Source organism: Elgaria multicarinata, chromosome 7 (assembly GCF_023053635.1).
Source record: "Elgaria multicarinata webbii isolate HBS135686 ecotype San Diego chromosome 7, rElgMul1.1.pri, whole genome shotgun sequence".
NCBI classification, from domain to species: Eukaryota; Metazoa; Chordata; class Lepidosauria; order Squamata; family Anguidae; genus Elgaria; species Elgaria multicarinata.
The window spans coordinates 43,304,322-43,332,205 of NC_086177.1; the positions used below are offsets into that span (position 1 = coordinate 43,304,322).

A 27,884-nucleotide genomic window follows, 5' to 3' on the forward strand; every position below is an offset into this window, starting at 1 on the left:
GATGGCTGGTTGGCCGCTGTGTGAACAGAGTGCTGGAATAGATGGACCCTTGGTCTGATCCAGCATCAGGGCACTTCTTATGTTCTTAATGCTGGGAGTTGTAGGACTTTTTTCTGTCTAAACATGCCTAAGATTGTGCCTTTAATTATTTAGCTTTGTTTCTTGTAAAGCTACAGCAGTTCATGGGCTTTTCAACTGCCTCTGACACATAGTCACATTGGTTAGAGAAAAGAGAAACGGGTTCTCAGGATGCAAAATATTTATTTCCACAATGTCCAACGTGTTTCGGCCTGTACTTTATTCAGAGGCCTTCCTCAGGGGGCTGTAACATTAATAATACAATAAAATACATTAAGATAATGCGTAATATTAAAATATGTTTTTACTGTTAGGTTAATTAGGCACATTGCCACAAGGGCCTATACCCATATGTGAGTATTAAAAACCTGTTAACATAACAAGGTGCCACCAGGGCCTATGCATCTATAGTATTAATTAAATTCATATCAAACTGATCTATAACAAAAGTATAATATACAAATCCTTACTTGTTAGAAGGTAGCGTCTGCAGAATTTCCTCTAGCAAAACAATTGTCTCCTGTAATAATCTATGGTGACTGAAAAGAGTTATCTTCAAATCCATCCTTATATTCTTAGTTCATTTTTTTTGGCTCTGCCAGGTGTTTCCATGTAGTTGTGATATGTCCAAGGTCTCATAGTGAGACACTGCTGCTATTGTAGGGGTGTTTGCAAATAGTTCCTAAGTCACAGGAGTGGTAAAAATTCCAGATCTTCACTCAGGCCACTCGGATTCAGAGTTTTGAATTTCAGAATCCACTCTATTTCCCTTCTTAGTAGCTGTTTGTCATCCTGTGTATTAAGTCTAAAAAGCCCCAAATTTCAAATTTGTATAGGAATGCTATTGTTCTACAAAATGCTTTACTAACGGAGCACCTGGCCTGTTGTTTTTCATATTCCTCAGGTGCTCTCCTTTGTGTCTTTTTAAGGGGTCTGATTGTCTTTCCTACATAAATCTTAGGGCATTTACACAGGATAGCATAAATGACAGAAGCACTGCTACGGGTGGTGTATCTGCTGGTCAGAGGGCTTTGTGAATTCCCTGACTTTGGAGGTGTATTTGCAATAGCAGCAGTGTCGATATGGATAGTGACCCTTAGGCATGGTGGCACCAGGTAAAATATTGGGTAAACTTCTGTCATGTTCTTTAAATTCACTCTTTATCTGTAAATTTCTTACATTCCTGGTTCTTTTAAAGAGACTTTTGTCCATAATCACATTGAACAGCAGATCTTTAAAACAAAGGAGATGTCTGGATAACATGTAAGAATCTTACTATATCTTGAACCTCGCCAAAGGCTTTTGGACCATGGGTTGATCAAATTAAAGTTAGTTGCACTGATATCATATTGATATAGGTGTGAAAAATGAGTCGTGCCAAATTGCAGTTCTGTTGATTTGAATGGGAATTGTGACTAACTTTAGCTCAACTGGAGCATTTAATCCTATGTGATTGGAATTGTATGAGAGGGAGAGTGGGGAGGTGATTCTTGGTTCTTCCCCTGGCGCCCACCTCTGTTGCCCTGGTGGGGAGCCTGCTCTGCCCATCTAGGCTCTCCCTCCACAATTTAGACCAATGGGGCTTATGCAGGTACACTAGGCTACCTTGTTTAGACTTTCTCCACTGCTTCGAGGTTGTTGGAAATGGGATGGAAAGGATGGAGTCAACGAGTGTGGCAATGCTGTCTCCCTTATGTTCCAGGGCTAAAATAGAAAGCGAAACTGCTCATTTGAGTTAAAGCATTCATCCTCTAGTTTTAAAGATGTATTCCAAAACCAAACTAATTAAGTTATTAAACTCAAATTTGCATGTGCAATCTGGGCGTGGATTTTGAAATTCAGGTTTTTGAAATACAAATTGCAGTGAGCAACTTGATATCTAGCTGATATCTAAGGGATGTGATTGTAAAGAGCAAATATTTCAGTGACATCATGCAAATGTATGAAACAGAACTTGAGCAGTAGCACAAAATCTCCATTTTCAAAATTCAAAATGTGCTCTTTAAAATTTGAGTTGTGTAAATATTGAAATTCAGTCATTTTGAATTTCTATAACATAGTTAAGTTTGAAATATTTTTTGATCCATCTGTAGTTCGACGCAGAAGTGAGCCTGCTTGTATTGTGTAAGCCTATGCGGCAGGGTCTTGCTATTTACTGTTTTACTCTGTACAGCACCATGTACATTGATGGTGCTATATAAATAATAATAATAATAATAATAATAATAATAATAATAATTGCTGTCAGGTTTCTATTACGAATTAATGAATTATTGAACCATAAGGGGATGACCACTTTTGCGGACCTGTTCCATTTGACCAGGACCCTCCCTTCCGCTGAAGTGCCAATCATGTGGGCAGGGCTGGGAATTAACCCTGCCCACATGATTGATTCCCGCCCACTCCCTGGTGGCATTGACTTGCACCACATGAAAACAGCCCCCACACTGCTGCCTGTGTTAGTGAAGGGGTCCGTCTATGTGGTTAAAGATACTAAGGTTCTTTATTTGGTATTATTAGCTTGAATCTGCAACTTAGCATGAGATAGTTTACAATTGCAATTTAGCCTCTCAACTATGATTACAAATCCAGGACTGGAGGCAGCTATCTGATTGCTGCCTTGAATGTGTTAAGAAGCCAAAGGCTTGCTTATAGCAGCTATATGTAAATAGCATTTATAAAATCCTAATAGGCCTTAGCTTGCCTGAAATAAAAGCAGTAGAAGGTTCCTGATTGGTGGCAGACCCAAAAATCAAGGTGGTGGCAGACCCAAAAAGTTAGAATATGATCCTCTGTCAGATTCCTATAAGGAATGATTGGGAATAATTTAAAGCAAGAAAGGGCAGGTTTATTTAATTTAATTTTAAATATTGCTTGGTCGCCTTTCAGGGCAGAAGTCTTCACAAGGCAGGTTACAACAATAAAATACATAAAAACAGTTAAAATATTAAAAGCAATAAAAACATAATCACAGTAAAATAGGACTTAAAACCAACAAAACCAACAATAAAACCAGAAAGAACAACAATAGCAGCAATTACAGTACTCATCATGGGAAGGCCACAGGAAAATAAAATGTTTTTAAGGCCTTCTTAAAAACTTGCAAAGATGGTGCATGGCGGACCTCCAATGAGAGTTTGTTCCACAGGTTTGGGGACACTTCAGAGAAGGCCCTCTCCCATGTGGACACACACCTAATTGCTCTCACAGGTGACCAAATGAGAAGGTGAGGAGAGGTGCTGAATTCTATGCTCACCTACAATTATCCCCTTGAAACTGCGTCCTCTCAACTGTTTTTTCTTTCCTGGTGAAGCTCAAGTAACTTCTGCTGGTGGTTAGGAAGAGGGTGGGATTTTTTCGAGGGGGTGGGATAGTGAAGTGTGTAAAAATGAAGAGTTCATTATCCACTTCTTACCCACAACTTCTGCACTTTAAGTTATACTCCCCTTATAGGAATTCAATATTGTCTGCATTCTTCCTCATGGGTCATACCACTGCGATATGTCATTAGCCTCTTAGAAGTGTTGTTTTGATGTGAGTTCCAATACGGTTAGGATATATCTTTAGGATGTCAGTGTCCCTGAGAGACACTGTGGTCTGTGTTATCAGTTCATGCACACCACCACTTGCTGAATATCTTTTGGGTCCCAAAATTGCTTTCATTTATGAAATACTCTCCTTGATTCAGAAACGGCAGTCCGTTTTCACTGCTAGCAACCCTTAAAGCACCTAGATTGGTTAACAACCATCAAGGAGATAAGCATACGTTCTTCTCTTCTTTTTCCTTTTGATCCTGTGCCTTCAAAAGTTGTACTCGAAGAACACCAAGGCTGTAATTAATCTCTGTGGATTACTGCAGTCCTCAGAGTCTGACTCTGGTTAAATGGAACAAATTATTCTCCAAATAGAAGCAATGTAAATATTTGAAAGGAAACTACTGTGACTGCTTTTGTATCATTTTCCCCATTTTTCATTGTTGATTTTTCTTTGTTCATAAGGTTCTTTCAAATTTTGAGAAAAGAGAATTTCTTTCCTACAACTTGTTTATATTTTTCTTGTTGGTAGAACAATTGTTTCCTACTGTCATTCTTTTTCCCCTTGAGAATTAGCTGATTTGAGTTTTGAGGTTTTTTAGCGTGCTGTAAGAAGCATTGCTGAAGAAATAATCAGCACAGTTACGAAGGAAATTTAGCTAACATTTTCTGTTCTTTTACTGAGGAACATTTCACACATTAAGAAGAGGCAAATCTAACTTTTCAACCTAATTTGTATTTGACAAAGAGCTGAAACTGATCACAGCTCCCTCAGGAGTGCAATGTACTTGTATCATCCACCACTTACAAATATGTTTGTTGCTTTTATGAATTAAATTTTGGTGTACACCTTAAATTGTATGTGCATAATAGCCCAAAGTCTCATATTGCATCATCATGAATTAGCTTATTTTTCTTTTATCTTCAACGCTGTAATAATGTGATCACTGTTTTGACAAGGGCATTCCCAGATCACTATGGTGTTCTTGAAAGTGAGGTGTGCATTTATTTAAATTTCTATCCCACCCCATCCTTACATTTTAGAGCTGTTTATGATCATTTAGAGCACATATACAGACAGATGATGCAAATATATTGATATAACCCATTTATATCTATGATATTAACATTACAAACAAATTATTGGCAAACATTTTTGCCAAAGCTACAGCTGTTCCCATGTTTTAAGAAAGAAGAACATCGATCCAAAGAGTGATTGTGAGTGAATTTGCCAAGTATTGATAAGACCCTGGTTAAAAAAGAAAAGAAAGAAGCCAGAAGACCCCCAAAGTTACATAGGAAGATAGATTTTACTTAATAAATCAATGGAGCGGCAAGAAGTGATTATTTAATGAAAACTCAGGAGTGAATTATTCATGTGAGTTGGATGGCATATTGAAAGAAAACTTCAATTTTTTAGTTTGCCCTCTCCAGTTGAGATATTATGGTCACAATCCTATATCCACTTACCTGGATTAGGTCCATTGAACTCCGTGGAATTTACTTTTGACTAGACGTGCATAGGATTGCACGGTTAAAAATTAAACATACAGACTACATATGGCGTCATAGGTTAAAAAGCTGCAATGACGTATATTTTTGGGAAGTTTCTTCATTCATGATCCACCCACCCATCTTTGAGATCAACCAATGAGAGACTACAATGTCCTTTATGGTTTTCGGGTTGTCATCTGAAGAGAAATATCTATTCTGTAGTAGCTCCAGGACCATAGAATGCTCTCCTGTGGGAAGTTAATTTCTCCCAAGTGAATATATATCTATTGTGTAAAAACAAGTGAAAATATATCTATTGCATGAAACTTTGGGGAGCTGAGATTATCTTCCTTGTGCTCTGGATAGGTTTTATGTTTTAAATTGTTTTACAGAGGGTTTTTTCATTTGTAATGGTGGTTTTTTTAAAATGTAAACTCCCTTTCAAAATTATGGAAGATAATTTTCAGATAGAGATTAATCCTATGAAAAGAGCAATGAAACTAAAAGAAGGTATGGCCTTGGTATTTGTAGATGCTTTGGATTCAGGTAAATAATCTTTAATCAATTTTTAAGGCTCATAAACTGAGGGAAACATTAAAATAATAGATTGTGTCATTGTGTAAGAATCCATTAGAAGACATTTACATGAATAATTGTTTCTCAGTTATTGAGAATGTGAAATACAAGACAAGATTTTGCCCTTTTACACCAGCTTTTTGAAGTATTTATTGATCCATGTGCTGCTAATTGGGCCAAATAGAGAAGTGCATGAGATATCCATGTAAAAACTGAAATTCAGGATAAATCTGTATGAGAATAATGTGGTGTTGAAAATGACAAATTAATTACAGTTAAACTTTGGGAAAGATTGAGTCAGATGCACCGATAGTGTGTTCAGTTTGTTATATTCTCCACAATTTCAGGTTTGAAACATATTGAATGTATTGTAGAAATAAGGATGTTTTTGAATGTTTAAAGTGCTTTGATGTTAGCACCCCCTATTTACAGTTTATATATGCTAACAACTGCAATTAAGTTGTCATTATAAAGACTAAGATAATAAAACGTTTTTTTTGCCAAAATTAGTGTATAAAGTGTAACCTGTTTTTAGCAGTATAAGAGAACAATCTTATGGCTCCTAGACAGCGTCTGAGGGGTCATAGGAAGCTGTCGATTTGGGGTGCATAAGAAGGCATAGAGTAGGCCCAATAATGGACTTTCATTCATGTTTGAGCAGACTCCGCCATTTCACCTAAACAGCTCAAGAGACCCAGTACAGTACTAAATTCCTACAACTCCCAGGATGCACTGCCTGGGAGAGAGGGACCTACCAGGAGCCCAGGAACAGTGCATAGTCGTGTCTTCGTTGCTGCGATTGCCACTGCTGCGATCATCTGGGCACCACAGCAGTTGCTCAGCTGCCACAGTGATTGCCCAGCCACTCACGTGCTTCAGGATGTGCATGTCCCTGGATGGGGCACTACATGTTCTGCAAGCATCCCCAGGGTACACAGGTGGCTGGGTGGTCACTGCGGTGCCCAGATGATTGCAGCAGTAGCAGTGGTGATCGCAGCAATGAAGATGTGACCGTGCGCTGTTCCTGGGGCCCTAGTAGGTCCCACTGTCCCAGGCAGTGCATCCTGGGAGTTGTAGGAATTTACTACAATACCAGATCCCTTGATCTGTGCAGGGAAAATGGCTGTCGGGATTTGGAATTTTGAAGCTGAATCTAGAAGCTTGCACAGCCCTATTAAAACGCCACTTCAGATCCTTATCCTCCTTTCTGATTGAGAGAACCAAATCTAGAGTGTGTCCTGATTTATTTGTTGGACCAGAGACATGTAAGGACAGTCCCAAGATTGTCATGGTGCCTATGAAGTACTAAGCTGCCCCAGACAAGGTGGTCCCACCATGGATGTTGAAGGCCTTCCAGACTATCATCCTGGGAGTTTTCAACACCAAATCTGAGACCATTTCCGTTAGAGTGGCAGGAAGAAAGCTGCCTGGTGCTCCAGCAGAATCACCAAATTGTCCTGAGCACTCAACACATGGTGCAACATTCCCAATTAGTACTTACACAGACTAGAGACCTGGAGAGGGAGATAGAACTGCAATAGACAGCAATTCTCTCTCACTGTACCTTTAGTCTATGCTGATGTGGCACTAAATACCCAGGCAGGCACAGCTAGGAGAACCCAACTCATTCCAGCTTTCCACCGAGGTCAATGATAAAAACTAGCCCAGTCCCCCTTTCCAGTATTAAATCACGGATGATACAGGTTTTGTTTTTGACTGACCTGGCATTCAACAGCAGCCCCAGCAGGCCAGAGGACAGGCTGATATAACAACAAAGAACCTTCTTGTTAGGAAAATGGCCAGAACAGGTGTGAGATTTTAAATTCCTCTTTGCCAGCTTATCTGAATCCCACCATCCTATCTCTCCCTACCCATAACCATTCTTATAGGAGCATCCCCTCCCCTCCCCTCCCCTCCCCTCTGTAGATTAACTCACTCACCCAGGCAAATAATTAAAAGAAATAAAACAAGCAAAATAACACCCTACCCTCTTGGTTCCCAAAGGGAAATCCCAATTGCTGCCCTTAGCTGATGACTCTGGGGTGGTAGCAGACCCACCTACCTAGGTGCCCCAGGAAGCTAATGCAACTAGACAGGATGCAGCAGGAAACTGCTGAATCAGGCCTTGGCCCCTTTAGGAGCCAAAACTTTCTAGGCAGCAAGTGTCTTCCTGGAGAAGCTGCAGGTAGGCAGGCAGCAGATTCAGGCCCATAGCCAGAGCTAGGCTAGTGGGGGAGCTACATTTGCTCTGCCCCCCCCCTTTTAGAAACAAATAATTAAAGAACAGTTTACAATCTTGTCTTCAACAGGCCTGCAAACCGGCAGAACTGCCTTTCTGCTTTTTTTGGTACCCTGCTCCAAAACGAACCTGAACAGATTGCAAGATGCACCTCCATGTACACCTGGGTTGATGGTCTCCCCTTCTTCCTCTCCTGTTGGTGTGTGTGTGTGCATACTTGCACTCCGGAGCCTAAGACAGTACTCCACTAAGGTCCTGCCCCAGGAAACTGATGTAAGCAGGCAGGAGACTGCTGGAAACTGTGGAGTCAGGCCTTGGCTTTCTAGGAGGCAAATGTCTCTCTGGAGAAGCCGCAGGCAGGCGGCAGATGGTTAAGCGCAGTCACAATTTCAATCTTTGTCAGGGACTGTGTAAGACAAGCAAAAGCCATGTGTGTGTGTTTCGGTTACAAAGTGATTGAGAACACCTCAGGTCTCTTCTTCCTTCATCAGTGCTTTTCCTTCTTTTCTCCTCTGTTGCCATCACCATAACCAAACGGACAATACAATTCAAAGGCTGATTTTCATTTGCTCATCTTTCATTTTATCTTCAGGGTTTGTAGTCTGCAACCTGCTGTTGAGGTTCATTTGTTAACTAGCAAGCTAGAATTTTAAGTGGTTGACCTTTTCAGTCAAAAGGAAAACGACTCTAGTTAGAACTTCAACAACATTGGCTAAAAAGAACACTGTTTTGGAACTCCTCATCATACTCTTGCCACTTGATTAAAAAAAACCTTCAAATATAGTTGGGAACAATTTTTAGTGGTCCTTTAGGTATTGTCAGTGTTGTTTTATATACCACTTGTTTTATATACCATTCATTCATTTTTTAAAAATAACTTGAGCTGTATGTATACATTGTTGTCCCATTAGGCATTTAGGATGCAATCCTATACTTGTATTATGCTGGATGGATGGCGGTAAGAGTTGGCGTAAGCCCTGCTATGGCAGTAGAACACCAGTTAAACTACCACCGTGACAGATACATTGATAGAAAATGTCAGATGTGTGGAACACTTAGCAAAAGAGTCATTCCCTCCCTGATGGCTCTTGAACTCTTGCACAGGGAGCTATGTGTTGTGTTGGCCCTTCCTTGCCTTTGCATGTGTTGTGTTTCTAAACAATGCTTGTGAGTGGGATGAGAGCATTTGAACCCCTGCCTGAAGGGATCCCCATGGACTGGTGACAGTGGGGTTGTTGCTGGCTGTGCTAGTGGGGCTGATAGAGTAGTTGCATTGTAGTGCTGTGTGTGTGTGTGGTAATGCTGGGGTGTGTGTTTTCTCTTTCTTGTGAATTTGCTGGCTTCTTCGATGTTTGGGCAGCATGTGAGCATCATTTTCCATTTCTGTGCCTCCCCCCCCCCCAAGTGGGTGTTTTCTCCCTTCATCTCCCAGGCTGAGCATGCATTCAATGTGGTAGCATTTCCATCATTGTAAATACAGTGTGTCTCTTGCCCCCACTCCTGGTGTAATGTGAATGTAGGGTTGGTCTGCCCATCTGTTAAGGAACGTGTAATGGGATTTAAAGCAAGTTGGCTTCAATTTAGGTATATTATGTATTTGGTTTGGAGCACTTTCCAGGTCAAAAGAAGTAAGATGTGTTACTGAGAATACAATAAGTTAAAATAACTCCTAGTACAAATAGTTCATTCTAGCATTTCTGAGTCACTGGGAAACTGCCTAGATTTCGGTTCAGCTTGATGTTTGCCTTCAGGGCTTAATATGCAGGTAACATATGATTACCCAAGTTAGTCATGATGTCCTAATTCATGTAACTTAGCATGTTGAAGTAGATAGATGTTGACTCCAAAGGCTTACAGTTAGTGGTAGATCTGTGCATGATAGTGGAAATGCATGAGAAGAGTTGCCTTGGACACTGAAATCAATGGAAAAATCCTAACTTAGTTTGCATCAGAGCTCCTTCGCTCATATGGATCCCCTTGATTAGGGCAGCCTGAGTTAGTTCCATGCCTTAGAGATAACTTACTCTCTTGTGACTTGTTGTAATCTGCTGCACTCAGCTGGAAGCAGCCTTTTGATGCTTTATGGATCACGGATAATTGAGAGGGACAGAGAATAAAAGAGACTTTTCCAGTGGCATTTCCCCTATGCCATTCCTCTGGGGCTTTCCTGCTTATTTTTGGGGAGGTAATGTGAAATGTTTTTATTTCACTGTTGGAATCAGTGGATGGATTTTTAAAAAAGAAATCACATACTGTTGCATATTTATATCTTGTATGATTCCATAATTCTCATTTTGCTGTTCGCTGCTGATAGTTCTTCTCCAATAGCTATATAGGTGTTTTTTTTTGCAAATCCCATTTGGTATTTAGTCCAGGGCTGCCTAGGGGTGGTGACGGTGGAAATTCAGGCATGTTGTTATCAGTATCAACTTCATAGGTGCCTGTGTAAGCCTGAAATAAATATTCCAGTTTTAGGACTGAGGAGTTCAGATGTCTGGAATTTTTCTATCTTTATGTATGCCACAAGTTTCCAAAGTGAAGTAAATATATATATTTTAAATAGGAACAGTTTGTGCTTTTTCACTTTATTTACTAGCTGCTGGCATTGATATATACTAGATTCTGAACATTTTAGCATTAGTTATAGGATGTTCTGAAGAATTTGTGGTATTTAATTAAATATAAACGTATGCTGTTTTAGAATGGTTGTGAAATTGTTTTGGGGTTGGATACACTGTTTTAGAATGGCTGAAAAATTGGGTTGGATCCATATTTAGCCAAACTTAGAGTAGACCTATTAAAATCAATGAGACTATTGGTTTCACAGGATCTAGTTTAAGTATGACTAAATCTGGATCCAGCCCTTTGTCTGAAGTTGGGATTTGCAAAATTCTTTTATGGCGTGTGCCACTTAGATGCCATGAAAGCAATTTCTTGTGCCACCTTCTTTCTATCTTGCTGTAAATAACTATTCTCCTATTGATGTATCTATCCTCATCTGACAGATGTTGGAAGCTTTGTGTCATAACACAAACATTTCCAAAGGGAAGGCAACCTGGTGCCCTCCAGATGTTTGGGACTATTACTCCCATAATCAGTGGTCATTGGTCATACTTTCTGGGGCTGATGGGAGTTATAGTCCAAAACATCTGGAGAGCACCAGGTTGTCTACACTTGAAATATCACTCCTCTGTGAAAAGAGTTACTTTGGTTGCTACAAGACTATTTTACTTGTGTAGAGCAGAAGTTTTCAAACTATCAGTGGGCACATAAGAATAACCGTAAGCTCAGAATTGCTGGCTGAACCTTGATTACTCTGAACGGTGATGGTGCATGCATCCCATTGTTCCTCTCTTCATGTAAAAAGAAACAGGAAGCGTTAAATTCATATAAAACTAATGAGGAAACATTAACTCTGAAACAAGCCACAATTCAGAAACCATCAACAAGCCTTACTCCTTGTTTATGAGCTTGTCTTGTTTGGGAACAGCAAACCAAGAACCCGGATTTGGATGTCATACTAAGCAGCCTTCTCCAACCTGTTGCCTCTAGATGTTTTAGACTTCAGCTGCCGGCATCCCTTGAATTGAAATCCAAAGGGCAACAGGTTTGAGAAGGCTGCACTACGCTAATTATTCCTGATTAGTTTTATGTATGAATTGAGGAGCAAAGTAGGAGAGAACAAGCTGGATGCCCCAACATGCTGCTTTTTCACAGTAAAACCAAAATAAGTCAGCAATTCTGGCTTATTGTTAAGTGCAAAAACATGTGTTTGCCATGAAACCCCTGCATGTTGAAGAGGATTCTGGGGAATGTTCTAGGATGCACAGAATGTAACGCATGAAACTATTGCCCTTTTGTAGCCATCCTGCAGAAATGACACAATTCTGTCTTGTTAAAAAACAAATAATAGGATAACGTTTTCATTATGACTACATTTGAAGCTGCTTCAGTAGGTGCTAACAGCTGTTGCTCAGTTTTTTACTGACCTTGGTCTTTTTTCCTCCCCCTTAAATATATTCAGTCTCAACTGAAAATGTCATATTGGGGAGTCATTAATCACTTAATTTACAAAACATTCACAGTGGAAGAGACTTTATTTTTATCTCAATGTACCAAAACATTTTTAATGAGAAAAGGAAAAAGCCAGGGTGGAGGAAAGGCAAGAAGAATTAAAAGCAGATCTTTGGATTCCTTACACAAGTAGTATTATAAATCAGAAAATGGATAGTAAGAGACAAAAATATCAGCAAAATTGTTCGACATATCAAGATTGTTACAGAAATAGACTGAAATATGTGAATATGCCAGTCAGTCCTTTCTCCATATTGTAAAGTAACACTATAATTTGGAAATGGCCAGGTTTTTTTTGTAGAAGCAGCAAGGAGGCTGTTGAGGGAAGGGCTGTAATTCCATGTTGCTTCCTTGCACAATGGCCATTCATTTAACTTGCGTAGAAAAACGTTGTCATTGAATGACACTCCAGAATTTTATAACATCTAGGTTTCCCCAGTGAATAGTTACAGTCATTATTACTTCTTTTCCCCCTGAAAGTCCTTCTTTCCATTTTCGAATATGGCCTGTTATCAAAATAGACAATGTGGCACTTTTTTAGCTGTAAAGTTTTGAATTTTCTTTACTGTTCATCTGTAAAGGATATTAAAGTTATATCAAGCTTATTAGAATTCACACGAGCTGTTAAACTGATAGTCTTATACTGACAGAAAAAAACAGAATTTGTTAATGAATTTAATTCAGATTTCAAATGCTTGTTCTGATACTCAAGTTTTTCCACATTTAAATTTCACTTCTAGCATTTCTGATTTGCCAGATACAGTTGATTCCATGTAGATTAGGGTGACCATATGAAAAGGAGGACAGGACGCCTGTATCTTTAACCATTATATTGAAAAGGAAATTTCAGTAGGTGTCATTTGTATATATGAAGAACCTGGTGAAATTTCCTCTTCATCATAACAGTTAAAGCTGCAGGTGCCCTGCCCTCGTTTAAATCTGGTCACTCTAGTATAGCTCCTGCAGCTTTAACTGTTGTGATGAAGAGGGAATTTCACCAGGTTCTCCATATATACAAATGACACCTGCTGAAATTCCCTTTTCAATACAACTGTTAAAGATACAGGAGCCCTGTCCTCCTTTTCATATGGTCACCCTAATGTAGATTGAAAACATTTTGGCCTTGGCCGGAGCAGCCGTCTAAACTTCAAAAACAATGAGGACACACAACACCCTTTCTACCAGCTAAAATAGATGCAGACCTAAGAATATGTTTTCAAAATATACCCAGCATTGCCCAGATATCTGAATAACATATAGTAGGGAAGCAGATCTACCATCTTAAAGTAGCAGGCCTGTGCTAGGCCTATGAGTTAACCTTTAAACAAATTAAATTCATTTCCCCCCCCTCTTTTACCCTCACAATAACCCTGCAAGCTAGGCCTGTCTGTGAGGTAACTTTAAAACAAATTAAATTAGTTTTCTCTCTCCCTCTCCCTCTCTCCCTCAGTGCCTGGCCAGGGCTGTCTTGAAGTTGTCATCATGATTTTCCTTGTCCCCACAGAAAACAAAAATGACAACTCCCAGCATGCCTTTTGCCCAGAGCTGCGACCTCCTTCCCTTCTGCTCCCGATGGGGCCTAGTAACTGAGGCAGCCAACCCAGGCACTCTCCCTTCAGGCCCAGGATGGCGAGCCACTTCCAGATGATGGCTGCCACAGCCTGATAAATCTTCCCTCCCATCCGAGGCTATTGAAACAGAAGAGTGAATGGAGGAATGACGGACAACTAAGGCTAGAATGGAATGGTAGGCGGAGTTAGTAGCAGTTGGGGAAAGTCAGTCAGTGGGGGCTGAGTTAAGACTGAGAGATAGTGATGCCAGTACTACACCTCCCAGCATGCCTTTGGCAGCCCTCAGGTGCCCATGTCCTCTGAGAGGCACTTTCCTCCTCTCGTGGCTGATGCTGCTCCTTAAAATAGCGCCCATGAGTAGCATCGCCAAGGAGGGGAGGTAAGCGGTTGTCAGTGGACACGTACAACTCCAGCCAAATCCTGCTGCGATTGCCTCAGCCCACACTTTTCACCCACAAAGTGCTCCATCAGGGGCTGGGACTGGGCAGGGCACTTGCCCCCTTTGTCAAGCCTGTTTCTGGCCATGCACGGAGTGCTTCCCTTTCCTCCCTCCCTCCCTTTCTCTTAAGGGTGAAGGCTGCGTTTGTGCTTCCCTCAGTTTCTGAGAAAATCAGTATCAGGACAGGGTGCCTTTGAGCATATCCAGAGTTCGGCCTCTCAAAGATATGCTGTTGTATCCAGTTATGATTTTCAAACCACACATGGCAGGTGGGAGGAGGCACTGCAAATGGATGCAGCCATTTGGACGTTAAGGTCCAAAGGCAGGTAGCGCTCAAGGGTTTTGTGATTTGTTGTTGTTGTTGCCGTCAGAGTGCTACTTTGTGAGAAAACACACAGACACACACAATGAATAATAGAAATTGTAGTCCAACACGTTTGGAGGGCACACGATTGTGGGAGGCAGCTTTAGAAAGACAGTAACAGATTTATTGTGGCATACTTTTCATAGACGACAGCCTGCTTCATTAAAGTTAGATCACAATATATCTTTTAATCTTTAAGGCACCACATGACTATTCTTTGTGTTTGTTGCAACAGAGTAACTTGACTACAAATATATGGGTTAAATGTAAAGGTTAAAGACTTGATCAGTACATGACAGCTAAATCTGATTTTAAGTGTACAATCCTATGCATATTTAGAGCGCAATCCTATCCAGAGTTGCCTGTCTCCAAAATCAGAGGTTGCCAACTATTCTATGCAGGGCATCTGGAGTGCAGAGGGGGGATCCTCTCCTCTGTGCTCCAGCCTCCCTGAATGTTTGCCTATACGGGCAATTTAATAAAGAACATGGGATAAAACCTTAAACTCTGAACTTCATTGTTTCAAATGGTAATATATTTCCAAACTTTCTGTTATGGTAAGACAACATTTAATTAAACTGTCTGAAGGCATAACTCTACCTGACAGCCATCAGAGATGTATGTATTCCCAAACAATGAATGCTTCATTGGTCAGCATTGAAATATGACTCAGGTGGTGATATTATTAATAATAATTAGATTTCCTAGACACCTTTCTCAAAAAAGGACTCAAGGCGACTCACAACAGAATTAAATCATATGAAATTTAAAGTAGCTACAAACAATTATCCATTAAAATACCCCTCCCAATAAAACAACTAAAGCATCAGTGACAACTGTAAACAATTCGATTGATGCATTAAACTATTAATAACAAAAAAGAGCCCATCATACGCCATCAAATGCCTGGAAAGAAAATCTTACTCCATTACATTACATTCCTCCAAAATTTATATAAAGGCATCATGAGCACGTTCTGTAAGCTTAATTGTGCTAACAAGTTGACATCTAATTTCTTTGGTTTAGGAAAACTTAGGTAATTTTTCACTCTTTGTTTTCATAATATGTTATTGGGATTGTAATAATAAATGAGGCAATATGCAGTACTTTATTAATATCCTGCTATTCCTCCAAGAGGTTCACACATGGATAAAACCATATTTTATCCTCACAGGAACCCTGCGAGATTGATTAGGCTAGGAGAGAATGACATGGTCACCTTGTGAGCCTCATGGCCAAGTGAGAGTCTGATCCAAGGTCTCCAGTCCTAGTCCAACCGTGGCATGGCCAGTTTTCAGGGATCCCTCTCTTCTCTTCAACCCTCTACAGTACAGCTTACCCCATTCAGCAGGGTCCCTTGACCCTCTGGGTAGAATTTTCAGGGAGCTATAATGGCTGCTGTGGTAAACAGCAGTTTGTTTTCCTCTAGCCCTGTTCCATGTGCCTAAATCTAGATCGAATCCTATGTTTTTAATGTTCAGCAAATATGTTTATTTGTCATTAAAGAAAATTACAGTTTACTTGGCTGCCTTTGGTCAGCTCAGTTACAAAATGTACCCTCAAAATATTCCCTCTGAAGATGCTATATACTGAAGATTTCAGTATATAGGAATGTTCAATCTGCCAAACTCATTCCAGAGTATAATATTCTGTGAGATTGATTCCATGCACAAAATAATTCTGCTAAGTATTTCTTTGGTCAAAATCCAGGTTTAGTGCTTGCTTCTGAGACTTCCCAAAGTAGAAGAGGAAATGGAGTGATATTGTAGATGTGCTGTTGATGTGTTTAATGAAAGCTGTGTTTTTTATATATAAAAACATAAGTATTGTATGGGGGTTCTTACATGTGTTTTTTATCTTGAAATATAAGTGAAACGTTTTATTAAATTTGTTCATTATTAATTTGGTTGACTCTGTGAGGTCCATACAAACCTCTCTAGGTTATTATTTACTATGAGCAAAAGATGCAGAGGAAAAAACAGTGTTGAAAAATTCCTTTATAAAATATAGGCATATTTGTTGAACATTAAAAACATTTATGTAATCACATATCTAATAAAAGTAAGTAATATGGATTCAGTCAGAAAACAGGCGTACAGTGTCAGGAAAGGTGAGTAATCTTGAAATATCAGACATATGGACAAATTAGGTTTATGATTACTGTTAAAGTTATAGGAAAAATCTTAATCTGAACATGTCATTATATAAACAACAAAAAACAAACACTCAGCCCGACCTAAAAGTAATTCAGACTGAGGTTTTTGGATCAAAACTGGTGTACATGCTGATTTTTGGCTTTAAACTGATGTAATGGAAGAATTATTCCATTTTTCACAAGTGTTGCACAAAGTTTCCATTGCACAAGTGTTGTATAAGATTGTCCTAGGCCTTAGCTCGATCTAAGGTTTATCCCGGGATCGTTCCTGCCTGCTCCCGGGATCCCTTGTGTGTCATTTACATGAACAGGGATGACACCGGGACGATCCCGGGATAAACCTTAGGTCTACCTAAGGCCCTAGTATCATTTTATGAGGGTATGCATGATAGCCCAACAACCTGCTTTTCTTGATAAACCCTTATGGCCCGAGAGGCCCATAAATTAGTGGTAAGATTAAATCATACACATGAGACATATATTTTAAGCATCATGGAAATGGTTCAAACACACACCATTTCTATAGGGAAAAAAGCATACACACATGTAGCAAATGTGCTCTAACCACTTTCACCAACTTACCTGTTTTGCACATAATGATAACCCATGGTTTATTTAACCCATGGTTGACTCATGGTTTGTTGCCCTACCCAGACAATAAAACAAACTGTAATTTGTTTTTTTCAATCCCTGCATTGTTTCATTACCTCCTCATTTCTCCACACTCTTGTTGTATCCCAAATGCTTGGCATATAGAACAGCTGGACCACTTAGGGGTGTGTTCATATATTGACCTGGTTTGTGTGTAACAATCCATCAGTTAAAAAGCTGATGAGTTGTTGTGCACAAACAGTGCACCCAGCTCTTTGGCTTTACCGCACAAACCACAATTGGCTACTTCATAGGTTGTGCAGTGTGACATGCAAACTTGGAGCACTGGGTTGTTTAGGAGTAACCCAAAGTTTGTTGTTGGATTTTTAAACCACTGGGTTGTTGTTACGTGCAAATAATCCCATCATGACAATGCAGAATTCAACAACTATGGGTTAGTATCATGTCTGTCTTTCTTCACGAGTAGGGGAGATGCTTTGAGTATAGAAGGTCTCTGCAGGGCTAGGAAAGACATCTACATAACCTGCACGATACTTTGGAGAACTGTTCACTGAATTTGTTTTTTTATATATATACTATGTATTACAGCTGTGCACAAGTGGCGTCTCAAAATTCTCCACTCTATTTGTAGGCAGAGAAATTGGGGAGACAATTTCTCCGAAATTCTCCAGTGGGAGGAGAAAATCTCTGATAATTTCTCTCAGGTATGCATCACCATTGGCAAGGGTTGTAGAACAGCTTCTTTCTTTTTTCCCTATAGGTTTTTGGTTATTCTGCACTGCCACTGCAAGTGGCAACAGCATCTACTGTGTTGGCAGCCTAGCCCCTGTTTCGCTTCCTCCAGAATCCCTCATATACCTAGAGCATGGCAGGGGGTGGGGAAGGGAATGTAGCCACCACAATAAAAAAAATAATGGTGAAGAAAATTTGGAGAAAATTCTATGGTATCCTTTCATTTCTAGGGGGCAAGGAAAGAAACATCTTTGTTTTTCTGAGAGACATGTATTCTGAGAAATTTTGGCTCAGCCATTTATTTATTTATTATTACATTTCTATACTTCCCCATAGCCAAAGCTTGCTGGGCTGGTTACAGGGTCTTCTATATGTTACATTTCTGCGGGATGATTGCGGATAGATATTGTCTCTAATGCAGGTGCTGGCAACAACACTCCTTTCCTTTAAAGCCTAGTAGCAGGTTGTAGGGGGCCGTGTTGCATCCAGCTCCAGAAAACGGGTGGAGTTAACGCTGTGCCAAAATCTGTCCTCCAATTTCCTGAAAGTCTTCTTCCCCTTGGAAGAGGCTTCCATTTTTCTCCCTCATTCTCAGGGCTTTTTATAATTCATTTTGAATGTGTGTTGGTGGCATTTTTGACTGTGAGAAGGTTGGGGTTACTGTTTGTGTTTTTCTTTCTATTGCATCTCACCATTGCTCTGCAGCCTCCCAGCCTGCCTGCACTTCCTTATCTGAAAAGGCATTATGGGAGGAATACATTCATGATGTCTTCTCCTGGGCAGGAAGTATGGGAAGCCAAGGAGGCTACAGGCTGTGAGAGAGATAGTTGTACAATGAAAGACAGGACAACCATACACACTCCTTCTCATAAGTAAGACAAGTCCAAGAACTCTCAACCAAACCCATGAGAATTTCTTCTCCTTTGAATTTCTTTTCAAAAGCAATTTCTTTTCTATCAGATTTAATGAGAATGGTCGAAATTCCCATGGGAGAAACTTTCGACACAGCACTACTATACATACACACACAAACTTGCTGTAAGTGTCCGGTGAACCATTCATAAGAATAGAATGTAAACTCTCAAAGATCACCTCTCAACGGGAAAACTCCCCATAATGTCATTCTATTTTTTCTTGCAAAAGAGGAAATGGGTTAATGTCTCCCTCCGCATCTTTTGTGATAAAACTGACTTTCCGATTCAGGTAGTTTTATTTCACAGAATGAAGTGACATAACAATGTGAAGTGGTTTAACAAAGATCATTGCAGTCATGGATAATTCTAGACTTCTCATTCTAGTATATTCTTGTATTTAATGTACTGTTTTTTGTTTGGTTAGTAGGAGCCTTTTGTTTCTTAGCAACCATCTGTTCCTTCAGTTTATTTCACTCCCCGAAGTTGTAATCCTTAGTTTGCAACATCACAAGTGATTACTGTGGAATTGATTATGGGCTGACTGCCGGTGGGGAAGGTGAGGGGAAGCATTTATTTACTTTCTATTAAGGTACACCTGAAGTTCCCATTAATTTTAATGTACTGCACGTATCATGCATATGATATTTGAATTACATTTTATAAAATTTCTACTTGATTTTACCAGGATTAAAAATGAAAGTGGAGCAGAGAATCTCAGTTCTTGTTGAAGCTTGGAGAAGAGGAGGCTGAGGGGAGATATGATAGAGGTGTACAAAATTATGCATGGTATGGAGAATGTGGATAGGGAGACATTTTTCTCCCTCTCTCAAAATACTAGAACCCAGGGTCATCCCATGAAGCTGATTGGTGGGAGATTCAGGACAAATAAAAGAAAGTACTCCTTCACACAGTGCATAGTTAAATTATGGAACTCACTACCACAAGATGAAGTGATGGCCACCAATTTGGATGGCTTTAAAAGGGGGTTGGATAAATTCCCGGAGGCAAAGGCTATCAATGGCTACTAGCCCTGATGGTTGTGTGCTATCTCCAGTATTTGAGGCAGTAATCCTGTGTGCACCAGTTGCTGGGGAACATGGGTGGGAGGGTGCTGTTGCACCATGTCCTGCTTGTTCATCCATGGCCAATGGCTGGTGGGCCACTGTGTGAACTGAGTGCTGGACTAGATGGACCCGTGGTCTGATCCAGCAGGGCACTTCTTATGTTCTTATGTAATATTTTGTTTTCATCACAAGATTACCTTTTAAAGTGTAACAAGATGATGTTTTATAATGGTTTTAATTTTTGTGAACCGCCCAGAGAGCTTCGGCTATTGGGCGGTATAAAAATGTAATAAATAAATAAATAAATAAATAAACAAGATAAGGAAAAAATATTTTTTTCAGATCACTGAAATAAGAATGATGCTGTAGTTCTGAACTGCAGTTTTTTTAAAAAATAACTTGTTTGAAACTTAATTATATCCCTCTTTTCTTTAAAAGAAAAACTTTTAATATTCTGAATCACTTATCCTTTTGGCAAGACATTTTTCTAATAAAGTTCTTTTCAAAAGGCAAGATATTTTACCAAGATTTTTTTTATTTATTTGTTTAAGGGATTAACCTGGCCCGCAGAGCTTCTGGAACACTGCTAAAGCTGAGATGCAAAAGCTAAAAGTGCTAGTGTAAACTAGATTTTCTGTTGTTTTAAATTGAGGCATCTAACCTGATTGGAGAAGATAGCAACTGTCACATCTATGCAGCTTAATCCAGAATGAGAGGCTGAATTTATCTCCTGCTTTCTGGCATCTAACTGCCATTAGGTCCCAGCCAGCTGCTCTTTATGAGCATTGTCACTTGGACATATTTACATTTTAAAAAAAGTTGTAGCCTTGGTCAAATATGTTGTTTGAGAGGGATAGCAAAATAGGCCATAACCTACTCCATGGTATTGCTATATTTATCTGCTCAAAGATTCTATAGGCAATATACGTATATTGTTCTCTGATGATGTTACTATCCACTTCTATTTATTAGAAAGACATAAAGCAAATAGGTTTGGTTCAGACAACATGCTAAACCATGCTGCTTAACCCCAAAATGGTTAATGGAATGCATTGACCTTAATGCATTCCATTAACAATTTTGTGGTTAAGCAGCATGGTTTATAGTGTTGTCTGAGCCAGGCCAACGTTTACCAAGCTTTATTTATTAATTAATTTATTTCATTTCATTTCATTTCTATACCGCCCAATAGCCGAAGCTCTCTGGGCGGTTCACAAAAATTAAAACCATGAAGAGCATAATAAAACAACCAACAATTTAAAAACACAAATACAAAATACAATATAAAAAGCACGACCAGGATAAAACCACACAGCAAAAATTGATATAGGTGGTATAGAAAAAGGATTTACTTCCAAGTATTTCCCCAATAACAGCAGTGATAATGTTAGGAAATTTTTCAGGGAACCTAAAAGATAAATTGGGGAAAATTTTAATAGAGAGGGATATAATGAAGCTAAAAAATTGGTTAAGGAGGATGAACACTCGAGAAGAATTAGAAGGGGTATTAAAGGAGAAGAATTTATCGTGGTTAAATTAGAACAGTGTACGAAGAAATGGTTAAAGGACAACGGAGAGTGTAGAGAAATGACGAAATTTGAGGAGTTGGTTTTAAGGAGAGAAGTTGAGAAGGGAGAAAATAAAATGGTAAAAGGTTTAACGAGTGAAATATATAGAATATTGGTTGGGAAGGGGGAGTCAGAAAATATGGGCAAGTTGGTGTGGGAAACTGACCTGAAGGTACAAATAGGGCAACAGAGTTGGGAGGAATATGGAGACAAAGAGTGTTGAGAAACATGTCAGTGAGGATAAAAGAGAATTACTATAAGATTATATGGAGGTGGTATCTAACCCCGGCGAGATTAAATAAAATAAATAAGCTGTACTCAGCAAATTGCTGGAGAGGATGTCAAAAAAGGAACGTATTTACATATGTGGTGGGAATGTGAATTTGTTCAAAAATTGTGGAAAATGGTGTTTAAAGAGATAAAAGATATTGTTGGAATGGAGATTGAAGAGACGCCTATAGTGGCATTGCTATCATTATATGGAGAATTAAATTGTAATAAAGAAACAAAAGAACTGATAACGAATTTGCTGACAGCAGCAAGGTTGATCGTATCTAGGAACTGGAAGGTACAAGGAGATTATCATGTCGAAGATTGGTATAAAGAGATTTGGGATATTGCTATAAATGATAAATTGACATGTAATATAAAAGTAAGAAGAGGGATAACAAAAAAGAATGATTTTGAGGGAATCTGGAATCAGTTCCTAGAATATGCATTATCTAACCACCTCCAGAAGAAACAATGAGATTTTGGAAACAGGAATAGATCCCGGGGTGGGGGGGTGCACTTTATGTTATGGGATGATGTCAAAATATTAAATTAGAGATGTTATAAGGTCATTCAATTCTATGTATTATGATTTTAATTTGTAAAAAAATTTTTTTGTTATGATGTATAAGTTTAATAAAAATATTAATAAAAAAAGAGGGGGAAAGTGGGATAAAATATAAAAGAATTATTTAATTAAAAATAAAAAATGATATAGGTTAAAATATGAGATTAAAACAGCAGAGTTTAAATTTAAGTTAAATTAGGTGTTAAAATACTGAGAAAATAAAAAGGTCTTTAGCTGGCAATGAAAGAAAAACAATGTAGGCACCAAGCGAACTTCTCTGGGGAGCTCATTCCACAACCGGGGTGCCACAGCACAGAAAGCCCTCCTCCTCGTAGCCACCTGCCTCACTTCCTTTGGCAGGGGCTTAAGGTCCGGGCAGGCACATATGGGAGGAGGCGTTCCTTCAAATAACCTGGCCTCAAGCCATTTAGGTCTTTGAATGTTAATACCAGCACTTTGAATCGGGCCTGGACCTGGACTGGCAGCCAATGAAGTTGTAGAAGGACTGGCGTGATATGATCTTGTCGGCCAGTCCCTGTTAGTAGGCGGGCTGCCCTGTTTTGTACCAGCTGAAGTTTCCGGACCGTTTTCAAAGGCAGCCCCACGTATAACGCATTGCAGTAATCCAAACGAGAGGTTATCAGAGCATGGATAACTGTAGCTAGGCTATCTCTGTCCAGATAAGGGCGTAGTTGGTATATCAGCCTGAGCTGATAAAAGGTGCTCTTTGCCACTGAGTTCACCTGTGCCTCAAGTGACAGTTCTAGATCCAAGAGCACCCCCAAACTACGGACCCGATCCTTTAGGGAGAGTGCAACCCCGTCCAGGACAGGGCAAACATCACCTTGCTGGACAGATGAACAACCCGCTAACAGTTATGAAATCACTGTTATGAAATCACACTTTCCCAACTTATTGGGAAACCACCACCACCACCAAGTAATCTTTGTTAGGTAATCCTACCAGGCTTCCCATAGGCACTGTGCCATCTTGTCCCTAATCATCTCATTTCCCACCTTTGCTGCTTTACCTCCTCCGCAAGTCCATTTCTCCCCCTCAGGGTTCTTTACACCCTTCTCCCTAGTACCTTGTTTCCAGCCTGAATAGCTAGGCCTGTACAGGCAGGCCCAAGACATTTTCGCCAAGTCAAGGTGCATAATACCCAAGCCCAACCAAGTTACTTTGGCATCAGAGGCAATCTCTCTATCCACATGTGCCCGTTCTTATTCCTGGCAGTAAATATAGAATAATAACATATTAATAATTAACTATTGGCTACCTTTCCTTGACACCAAAAATCTGCGGCTTGAGGTGGCTGCCTTATTCTGCCTAATGGTAGGGCCAGCCCTGGGCCTTTAGCACTTATAAACACAAAACACGCCCATCTCCTCATTACATTTGGTGATCATATGGCTTTGTAAATCATAGGGAACCATGATCTGGTTAATAGACTATAACCAATAAGACATATGGTTGCCTGTACATCAAGTTTCCTGTCGGAAGCCCTTCTCTAGCTCCACCCCCTCTTCGGATGTTGGGTGGATAACAACTGGGGGAAGAGCAGGCCAAGGCTTGCTCTTCTTTCCCCGAAAGCGCTCGAAGTGCAAAAAGGCTCTCTCTGTCTTGACCTTTTGAGGAAGAATGCTCCAACAGTTATGTTTGATAACCTGAAACAATCTTGAGGTTTTCTAAATTAAAAATGAATATCAGTTTTTAATATAATATGTTCAAATTTATACATGACTTCTATGAATCAGTGCACTGCTACATGTGGCCAACACAAACAAATTGTTTCAAATCTTTGTGCATGTGTGTTATATTAAAACTCTCTTAAATGTCACATCTGTATGGTCGTTCCAGGCTATGTTGGTGTTTTTAATTATTTTATTTATTGTGTTTCACACTGTGCTTAGATAGAAACATTATTTTGATTGTCTGCACAGGGGCACACGTTTGCCATGTCCTGTACTTCGAAATCTGAAGATGATCACTATGAATTAACCCGTACATTTGGTGTTTGTAAGGAAAAAATGTACAATTGTTGCAACATTTTGGACTATGACAGCAGACTTTTGCACATTACACTGCTTTATCCCCTTTGTAGATGGGTATTTTGCTTAGAATCTGAGTTTGTAATCTTCTTTTGGAATGGACAATGCACTGTTTGATAAGGACTATATAATCCTGGAAGTGAGTTGCACAGGAAATTAGTTCCATTGATTATGTAGGGGATGAGCAGCTTGGTTTGCTATCCATTACTTTCTCCTCATACTGCACAACAGAAATATTGTTCACTGCATTTCTGATATGTGATGAGCCTTGATGCCATCCCACCGCCGCGTCTCAGTACGTTTTACCTCAGAACTTGCCAAAAGGCTTGCCTAAACATTTCAGTGTGCTTCAGATGTTGTAAGAAATATTTGGCTGTGTAGTTTTAATTCAAACATTTTGCTCAGCACAACGTCTGTCATTCTGACTTCCCTGAGCAATCATTTTAATATAACCCAAATGCCTCTGAATTTGTAACACTTTTGTAGTGTGTGCTTTTACTGTTGAAGATGCTGTCATTTTTAATTCACTGGCTGTGAATTTCAAATGCATCGTAATACCTAAAGATGATTGCTAGCAGTTGAAAAAATGTCGCTGGCATTATGCGTTGATTCCTGTCAGTCTCGAGGGGTGAAATCCTATGCAAGTTTTGACAGAAAAAAGGCCTCAAACTCCTAGCATGTCTCAGCCAGCCATTCTGGGAATTGTAGACCTTTTTTCTGTCTAAACATGCATAGGATTGCATCTTAAGTTATGTTATCACTTTTTGTCCGGAGAATAAAACTGGCAGAATAAGTTAGCCAAGTATAATTTACACACATAATGAATATCATCTAGGCTATCTTTTTTTCAGATTTCAATTGCTAAATAATCTGGTCTCATTTGAGTATTATGATTTCCTAATCTATGTATCATTAGCCTATTTCTGGTAATGTCTTAAATTTGTAAGCTACAGGTATATAACTAAAGAAGTAGCATAAAGTGGAGAACATAAGCAGGAATTCACTTGAGCTTTGCAACTCATGAATAACAAGGCTTTTAATGAAAGCTGAGAATGAAATATCAAACTTTAGATATAGCTGCTGGTTCCCTCCTTCCCTCCCCCCACCTCTCTCTCTCTCTCTCTCTCTCGTGCTTTCTTGCTTGATTCTGCTCCAAGATGGTCTCCAGGGTTTTAAATAAAACTTCAGCTTTTTTTGCGAGGGAATTTTCCTAGAGAGAACTTGGAATAAATCTGGCCTATATTGGACATGATTGCTAAGATGTGGCCAGCTTGATACTGGCAGTTTTCATTTTAAGAGGGCAAAACTTCCTAACTAAGCTTGAAAAGCGGTTATCTATTGTATGTGTGTTTACCCAGCTCCAATGTATTACAGCATTCATGACTTCCCTAGGGCCCTGGAAGCACATAGTCCTCATTCATTTACCAAGGTGGGATTAGAAGATTTTTTAAAAAAGTTTGTGTGTAGGGTGAGGATGTGGGGGTGGGATCATTTGGAACTTTTCTCTCTCTCCTTTATGCTGTCCCTTTGAAATCTATGCAAGTGACATGAAGCTTTTTACAAGTTGCTTCTAGTCTAGGATCCTCTAGAAACAGTCCTTGGCCTCATCTACACCAAGCAAGATACTGCACTATGAAAGCAGTATGAAAGCAGTATATAAAAGGCAGGAGCCACACTACTGCTTTATAGCGGTATTGAAGTGCACTGACAAGAGTTGGGGCCCATTGACACATACCATATACCACTTTTGTAGTGCTACAAAAGTGCTTGGTGTGGCTGCTACCTTTTATATACCTACTGCTTTCACACCACTTTCATAGTGCAATATCCTGCTTGGTGTAGATGAGGCCCTTGTTGGGATGTTAAGGCTTTGTATAACAGACTGTGTCAGAACTGGGGAAGAGAGGGTTATCCCCCCAAATCTTTCCCTCCTAATGCAGAAATTAGGTTTGATTTCCGCTCCAAATCTAATTATTTGTGTGTGTGTGTGTGTGGCTTTGATCCTACCTACTTTTGACTTTGGCTCATCCATCTCTGGCAAGAGGCCCCCGGAAGGTACCCTCAACAGAATGTGGTCCTTGGGATGAAAAAGCTTCCATATCCCAGATGTATAGGATTACGCTATCAAATCCCAAAAGGGCTTTCTCTGTAGCAGCACCCATTACATGGAACTCCTCTTCCCAAAAGGTTAGCTTATCTTCCTCTCTCTTTATCTTCTGCCTTTAACTGAGGATATATATATATTTAAAAAGATTTTGATTCTTTAGATGCTTAATTTAATTTATTGATTATCATTTAACTTTTGTAAACCACCCAGAGAGCTTCAGCTATGGGGCGGTATATAAATGTAATAAATAAATAAAATAAATAAATATCAGTATGGGCTCTCTGTATTCTTGCTTTCTGATTCTGCCTAAATTCTGCTAATTGTGTTTTAATGATTGATAGTGGTTATTTTCATGCACATTTTATATTCTGTAAGATGCTTTGAGTGACTCCTTTTTTGTGGTGGTGGGTGTAGCAAGGTTTACATTTTTGTATGAATATTTGTTCAGACATGCCATGTTAGTTCTGTAATTTAAAAAAAGGTTTTATAAGTTTTAGTAGTTAGATAATGTGTGCTTCCCCACTGCCTGCAGCTCAATGCCATGCAGCAGATGTATGGGGATTTTCAAAAGTGAAGCTCTGACGACGACGACGATGACGAAGAAGAAGAAGAACTTATTGCACTAATGCTGTTATGTAGGGAAGAGAACCTCACTTGTTGAAGTATGAACAGTTAAACTGTGAAAGACCTTGAGAAATGATAAAAAGAGTTCATGCATTCTGTAGTGTTGCTAGTCTTCTGCTTGTCATGTTACACATCCAAGACGTGATAGGCCGATATTGGAAGAATGTGGAAGAAAGAAGGTAATACTCAGAGGACACCTAATATTAATTGTAGTTTGTCCACATAGTTCTAATTTTGTGAAATAGTATCATAAAGCATTGCTAGGGCATATATTATAATCATACTATATGATATGCAGAGAGCTACCATGAGACAGAGAGTGCCATTCTTTGTATAGCCTTAGACTGTGTCAGAACTGGGGAAGGGAGGGTTATCCCCCCCACATCTTTTCCTCCTAATGCACATGGGAAGTTTCCACATCACCAACAGTCCATGTCAGAATGTTGACTGGCTATAGAAACTCACGTCAGTGGTGGGAAATATGTTGCCCTTCAGATGTTGTTGGATGGCAGCTCCCATTAATTGCAGTTCAACAACATCTGGAGTGTTCCCCATCCCTGCTTTACATGATGGTGAAAATCATTAGTGACTCGTGATGTACTTTTGAAATGTGAAATATTTTGAAAGAGGAACAAGGGATTCACTAATCATACATATTTATCTGTACTATCATTGTGGCATCTTGAGTTCCTGCTTCGAGATATTTGAAGTTGTTCTTTGACTCTTAGGTTATGCAGTTTTCAGACCATGTGAGAAATAGAACAGAACAACAGTAGTAACTAGTACAGTTGGCAGTTCTGAGCCTGGAAGGATAATACGAGAAGACTGATTAAGAAAGGAAGGTGATTAGG

The 27,884-nt window shown here is 39.5% G+C and overlaps 1 protein-coding gene across 2 annotated transcripts in view; it reads left to right on the forward strand.

The window, feature by feature from the left end:
• Window positions 1–27,884, forward strand: part of ZNF516 (zinc finger protein 516) — a 121,918-nt gene that overhangs the window by 51,799 nt on the left and 42,235 nt on the right. The gene's annotated exons all lie outside the window — the stretch shown is intronic.